This window comes from Pyxicephalus adspersus, chromosome 3 (genome assembly GCF_032062135.1).
Source record: "Pyxicephalus adspersus chromosome 3, UCB_Pads_2.0, whole genome shotgun sequence".
Lineage (NCBI taxonomy): Eukaryota > Metazoa > Chordata > Amphibia > Anura > Pyxicephalidae > Pyxicephalus > Pyxicephalus adspersus.
The window spans coordinates 10584982-10592820 of NC_092860.1; the positions used below are offsets into that span (position 1 = coordinate 10584982).

At 41.8% G+C, this 7839-nt stretch overlaps 1 protein-coding gene across 1 annotated transcript in view; it reads right to left on the reverse strand.

Annotated features, from left to right (window-relative positions):
- STX8 (syntaxin 8) overlaps window positions 1-7839 on the reverse strand; it is a 102115-nt gene that overhangs the window by 73604 nt on the left and 20672 nt on the right. The gene's annotated exons all lie outside the window — the stretch shown is intronic.

Genomic DNA, 7839 nt, shown 5'->3' on the forward strand with positions numbered 1-7839 from the left:
ATTTCCTGGAAGCTGCCAATGAACTCTCTTTTTCCCGCACGCGGCTGGCAATGAACTCTTGGTACAGAGGTGCATCTTGCTAATTGTGCCCATGTGAAGGCAGTTTCCCAGCAATTTGCTATGCTGAGTTTTCCAAAGCGTTTCGTTCCATACCATCCACTTTTCTGGTTCATTGGAGAGTGATTAGAAAAGCATTTGCACGTGTCAGAGGCAGCCATGTGGTCATGTGTTTAGAATGTAAACTCATAAGGGGCTGCTTGGAGAGTGAAACAAGGGAGGGGGGACATCAGCTTCAGTCGTAGAGTTGGGGATGCCAAATTCATGCTCATTAACAGGTATCATGGAGCTCAAGGGTCATACCTGAGGGACAAAACCACCTACAATGCCTGACACAGCTAATCCGATCATCTTTTCGCTACTTTCATAAATAAAGTGAACTGAAAAACTGTTTTATTAGTGTATAAATAAAGCCAATCATCTAGTATATGGTAAAAAGCAGAGCTGCGCATGCACTTTCCCAGCCTCCCCTGCACATGCCGGGAATGAATAAGCGTTACAGTTAATCTCTTAAACAAATGAAGGTTTTAAAAAAATGACTATGCTTCTATCATTGGCATGTGACGGGATAACCAATTTGTGTTATGTAACAGACGTTTACATATCTACCTAATTGCATATGTTCTCAATGTGCAGTGTTTACTCCAGCCTGTTTTAGCCAGGAGCACCATCCTGCGGTTTTGGGTGGTTACTGAAAATTTGGGACACAATACGGAGGTTGCCAGTCGCCTGCAGCTTCTTCCCATCCTGGGGAAGAGCACTGATGTTGTATGTTTCTACATGTGTGTGTGTGTGTGTGTGTGCTTGACGTTCTGTGCACATGTGCAACTCCATAAAAAAGAGCCTCCTTCTTGGTTCTGCAACCCCATAAAGAAGAGCCTCCATCTTGGTTCTGGAAAAAGATGGTGACCATGGATGATGGCTGAGCAAAGACGACTCAGCCTTACAGGAGAAAAAAGCAGGTGAAGGCATTGTTAGGAGGAAGTACCCCCTGTTATGTTGATATCTTAAGAGTTGCAGCATGCTAAAAAAAAGTATACCGGATTCAAGTTTGGCTTTAAATACACTAAAGAAATGAGAGACTGCATGCATGATCATCTTGAGGTACTACAGTTTGACAGATCAGAAATTATCTTACCATACAGAAACTTTGCTGATCTGAATATGACTATGAATACTCCTTCCTCAAAGCAAGTAATGCTTCATAAGGATAGGAATTCCATCTATGGGGTTATTAAGAGTCCTTGTTCTAACCCATAATGACCAGGTTCAATTTTTTGTAAGTTTTTGTATTCTGTAGTGAAGTATAGTAAACTAATTGATTGCAATGGATGACAAGAGAAGGACTTAATTTAGACTGTGCTTTAAATGATGCCATATGTCCTCACACAGATGTAGGCCAAATCTTTACAGCCAGTCGAATTACCGCTCTTCGTTGAGGACACGGCTGCTTCTTACTTAATCTTGTTCGCTGGTCGGAAGCAAAATTGGGTCTTTTTTTTTCTGTCTCAACGACAACCAGACTTTCCCCAGGGAGCCACAGCAAATAGAGGGAGAAGCGAGACCAGGCCTGTGCGATAGAAGGCTTTTAAAAGCATTCCCATCGTCCAGATGTGAAGACTTGACAGGCTGGATCTGGTCCGGTGACGGCGAGCCAGGTGGCAAGTGTAGCTGGCTCGATCAGATCCCTCTCATGCTGGGCCAAGTGGCAACCTTATTAGTGCTGCGAGCATGCAAAGGCTGTGAGAAGGAAATGTGAAATACGCGTGTCCTATCTAGCGTTCTGCCCAAAACAATTTTTCAGGGTTTTTTTGGAAGACGGAAGAATTTAAGAAGCGTCATTGTGACCGTGGCATGACAAGCCGATGAGGCGTCTACGTGTAAAGTTCTCATCTCAGGGCCCATAAACCGCGTCCCGATCTGCAAATAATCGCCCTCTTCCCTTGCGTGGCTGGAGAACAGTGTAATCCCATGCCAAGCATTACTCAACGACAATGCCATTTCATCCGCCGCCTGAACTCCGCCGCCCCTATCTTCTATGAGCCGATTCCCGCACGCCTTGGGCAGACGTTACGAAATGGGAACCTTTTACTGACTTGTTTTTAGTCCCAACAACACGTGACAAGGAACAGCCAAGTGTGTAAAATTTCTCCCATGGATGCAGGCCCACTGGGTAAGAGATGAAGAACTTCTACATTTACTGCCAGCAAAGCATCTGGATACAAGCAGTCTATAGTGTTTACATGGAAGCTGATGAAGTGGAGAATTCAGGAGTCAAGGGCCAGAGCCTCAATCTATAGCAACAAAAAGGGCCCAGAAGCAGAAGTTGGGCTGCTAACAGAATACAAAAGGGCAATACCATGAGAAATGAAGACATGGCAAGCAGACGACAAAGCGACTAGTCTTGCCTGTGATCTTTCTGCAGTTCATCTGTTACCCATTTCTGACTTACCATTTCATGATCTGCACTGTATCATTGTGTAGAGGTAGTCATCTCAATAGAAAAGCAGGGCGTTGCTTTCTTTTGAGAAGGCTGAACCCCTGATGATTGGTGAGCTGGTGACTGATAGAATATTGATAATAAAAAGCAGCAGGAGAGATAAAAGGAAGCACAGATACATCAAGTGAATAAAGGGAGATACTTGCACTGCACGTCCTCAGGTACAGCTTACACTCCAGCAAGAATAACAGAGAGCAGCGCAATATTTCCCAGTATTCTCTCCAGCCTCTTTTAGCCAGGTGCACTGCCTGGCAGTCGGGTGGTTACTGAAAAGTTGGGTCTCATAATACAGGGACCACCACCCACCTATAACTTTTTTTTCTCACCCAGTTTACAAAAAAAATTCTGAGGAGAATACTGATTTGCATTACCATATCTCTACCCCAATCTGGTGAGACTCACACTACCAGACAGCAAAGCCATAAATGATTTCACATTGCAAACTTACAGATATGAAACTACAAAACTGACATTTCAGACAAAAACAATCATTTATAGTATTGCTTAGCTACTAATAAGATTTCTAGATGTTCCTAATAAATCCACTCTAAGGTGCATGCATTATAAAATCGTGAGCCTGGAAAAAGTTTTTCCATTTCAGGGGTTTGTACACACAATGTGGAAAACCAAGGATAAACATGACAGGCCTGCAGCACCCATGATAGCAAAGGCAGCACTCATATTCCTACACGGGCAGGTTTCTTGTAGATGGGTGACCTTTAATACGAGATTTCATGTTCCTTGCCTAATTGAAGGAGTAAAAAAAAAAAAAAAAAAAAAAAGTGGCATGGTAAACATCAAAATGTGAAAATGAACATAATAAGCATTAGTATAGGCCAGTGTTTCTTGGGGTTCCTTGACCAATAAGCAAGTTGTACCTCTCAGGTCAGACACCAATGGTCATTTGGCAATGATCTGTAAGGGTGACATTCTTCCCAATGGCCAGCAATGTAAGAGGAATTCTTCCCACTGACCACCACACTAATATATGTGAGCTGTGGATATAGTAATTATAGCCAGGAACTGAAAGTTATTTCAGGGGTTTCCCCATGTTAAAAAGATCAAGAAACACTAGTTATAGGTTAATATGCACCATGAAGTACTGTTGTAAAGCATTTTCATGGGTCCTGATGCATGTTTTAACATGTGCCAATCAAGCCGATTTGAAAACCAAACTAATCACACTCCCAACACTAAATGACAGATCCAATGTTGTAGTAGTAGTGCTGTGAATCCTGAACAAGGCATTGACCCATTTGTTTAAAAATATCAGTTTGGCACTAACACTACAGTGCATGAGAACTGGCATTGGGAATCTGGAACCCCCCATTTTCATGTGCCTGACACATGGCAGATCTGTCTAAACCCTAACTCATGGCACTTCACCCAATTTATAACCCCCCACCCCCACGCCACCTACTAACAAAAGTAAGAGAATACGCATCCCCTGAGCATTACAACACATAAGGCTTTCTTAGTACACAAAACCTAACAATTCAAACTCTCAGTTCAATGATATCACTCACATGTCATAGCTATACAATGCCATACATTGTGCAATAACTGCGTATAATTTGCTGCAAGCAGGTGACTATTAGGGAATAGTCTCCTGACTGCAGCAAATTGTATGCACATACCTATCATGCCATATAATCATTCCCAAGCCCTTTATATCTGGAGATAAAGATGGACCTGGCACGCTTTGCTTGCTTGCTTGGAATCCCAACCACCATGGTATAAACATTTACTAGCGGTTGTAAAATCATTGGACCTCAATAACGAGCGACGGGGCACCAGGCAGAGAACCTGTTTGCAATTACAGAGAAGGAGGAAATTTTATCTAGGTAATGAGGGGACGGCAATCCCGGCCATTAAAACCAAAAGGTCAGACTTAAAAAGGGACTTCTTAGTCACAAAGGGCTGCTTCCGATAAACTGGGCAGCTGACTCAGAGGCAGAGGACGGCTGAGGACAAGATGGAGAGTGAGCTGGCTCACCGCAACACGAATCCGTCTGACGCTACTTTTGCTGAACTTGTGAGAAGTTTGGGGGTGGCCCCCCACAGGCAAATAAAAGCTGGTCAGTAATTACTGCGGGCAAGAAAATCAAGAGCTTCACCAACCCTGCTCACATCATTAATCTGCAGGAAGAGCCGCAGCGTTATATGGCCAAGTGCTGTGTTGCAACCGGATATCCAGTAATCCAAGCTTCGCTACCAGAAAGATCGATGTCTGTCAACTTTTTTTTTTAAAGAAACGCAAATTTTGCATCTGTTACACACCGGTTAGACGAGAGTTTTGCAGACTGAACCGTCGTTGCATCCTAGCAGTCATTTTCTGCACCTTGCTGCCATACCTCCTGCAGACATGGAAGCATCTGCTTTCACATTCCTGTTTGATTTAATGTCACGACTGCCGGAAAAACAATGAAGTGTCGCTAAAGTAAAAATCAATAAAATGTATATTTGTTTTATGTCCTAATGATACATTCCTTCCTCTTCTCATTCTAAAAATCTGTGTTCAATTAGTCCCCATAGATACCACGAATGAAATACATACATGGGAACGGTTTACCCTGCCAAAGGGATTTGTGTTTCTATCCATCCAGTCCTGGGATTTAGAAATGTTATATGTATATCTACATCGACTTTTAAGGTCTTTATCTTTTTAATTCATGCACAATGTACATCAAATATTCAATAAAATTATACTTTATTCAAGCAATAAAATTATGATATGTAATTTATCGTTTTCAGAACTATATAGACAAATAATTACAAAGTTGTACTTTTGTGACGCGTTTCGCATATTTTACTTCCTCTTTCAGAATAAATTAGTACATCTCATCGATTCAGGCACCCAGTAAAACATGAACCATCCACATCTTATAAATGAGTCTCAAATAAACCTTGTAAGATGATGGTCAATTTTGAATCTTTCTTCAATAATGTAAAGTTGGGGTGGAACCACATAAAAGGAGGAAAAAGTTGCTTCTCTGCAGATTATCCTGATAACTGGTGAGGGTTATAGGACAAATCTTCAGCTGGGCAGTGACATAAATCCTGATAGGATGCACGCCGGGTAGCAGGGAAATTTTGGGAGGATTGACCCCACCTTTACAGGATTCTTGATTACTGAACATCATCTTGAATGGTTTATTTGAGACCAATTCATAAAATGTGGATGGCTCATTCTTAATGAATGCCTGAACTGATGAGATGTACCAATAAATTTTCATGTCCTATAGGTTCTAAGGAAGCAAAATGCGTGAAATGTGTCAGCATGTTGGTACTGAGTTTATAATAATATGTCTAAATACTTGTGATAGAAATAAATGATATTTAATGCCTTTATTGCTTGAATAAATTATAATTTTATTAAATATTTGATGTATATTAAGAATAAAGGAGGTGCCTTAAAAGTCCAGGTAGATACATATATATAACATTTCTGTTATAACAGAATTTGGATGTGGCACCTGTATACCATAGTTACGTTTACCAAATTTTTGGTAGCAGGATTTACACAGTTTATAGTCCTATCAGACAGCTCAGTCCTATCTGGAAGGACTGGAGACATCAATTATCAATGCCACAGTTTGTTAACAGCCTATGAATGACGAGTGAAAAGAGAAGCAGAGGATCTTCTTTTTCAGTTGCTCACTTCTACTATGGGCATGTTACAATAGAGCACTGTGCTGATTGGCCCAGTTTGCTGCTTCACCTTATCCTGTTCGGAGCTCTGATGTACTGTGGATTGCTAGAGGTTGATTCCAAGTCCAATTCTGGGACATACAGTGCTAAGGAATACGCAGTGGCAAGAATCTGTGCCTTTTATATCTATCTGAGGTCCAGCTTTATTCCTAGTACCCCAACAATCCCCTTGTGACACTACCATAGCACAGGACATTATATCCCTCACGTTGCAGGATTACACTGGTATAAATCTGCAACCAAACCAAACCAAAAACCATAAAACTGCAGTCGTCGACTCCACTGTGTCTATCATCTGGAGGGGCCAGTGGCCCCGAGACAGCTGATTTTGCATTCTCTCACTCTCTGTTTATTTTGTCAGTGTGAGCTTCTCACAGGAGACAAATATTTACATTCAGAGATGTGTTGCTTTCGGCTGTGTCAGGGGAAAAAACATTGAAATAGTTCCTTCCTTATTTTTTTCATATACTGGAGTGAGGAAATGATTTGTTTTCTTGTCTGTTTGACCTGGCACAGGACAAAGACACCTTGCAAATGTCAGCCACTTGACAAGAAAAGGCCTGTCTGGGGGTAGTCAATGGGAGAGAAGGATATTTAGCTGGGCCAGGGAGAAATGGAGTTTTGTAAACAGTGACATCATGGCAATGACATCATATTCATCTCTCTACTGATAAACTCTGAGTTTGTAAAAGAGAAAAAACAAAAATGACATAGAATTAAATAGCTTAAAGCAGAACGAGAGAATATTCTTGTTTGTAAATCAGTGAGCTACATGCAGGATGGGCTCTGCACAATAAAACAGGAAGATTTGGTGAGGTCTATGGACTAATGGGACATCACAGCGGCCTGTAGACCCTGCAGCCATTTGGCAAAAACTGTGCAGCCCTCTGGGCTCCTTGGATGCTCACGCAGCTCAGCGATGGAAACATCTTCTCTACACTGGATTCCAGTATTTAAATTGTCTGCCTTATTTTTTTCATACTATCTTACATTTTCTGTGCTGTTGATCCATTTTCTCTTTTTATGTTTTTATATTAGATCTTGTTAACATAAATATTATATATGTAGTTTTTAAGGGGGCTACAACACAAATATAGAAGCTTTGATTTGTAAAGGGGAAAAAATAGTATCAAACAGTCTCATGTAATGTGTCACCAGTCTATGACTATGGGCCTGATCTAATAAAGCTCCCTAAAACTGGAGAAGATAGACTGTCATGAGAGAACCTGTGGGATCTAGAAAACCTGGAATGCATTTTTACAAATCATTTGCTATTTGTTTTTATATGTTTTCATCCCTGAACCAGATTCCAAGTATATTGGATCAACCAGGTCCTCCTTTGATAGTGTATTTTCTCCAGTCTAAGGTGACCTTTAATAAAGCAAGCCCTGTGTGTCCTGAAGCACGTCCTGGCCGTCTCCTGCGGCACACCTGCAGTCTAGGGCCGTCTCCTGCTGCACACCTGCAGTCTCTGGCCGTCTCCTGCTGCACACCTGCAGTCTCTGGCCGTCTCCTGCAGCACACCTGCAGTCTCGGGCCGTCTCCTGCAGCACACCTGCAGTCTCGGGCCG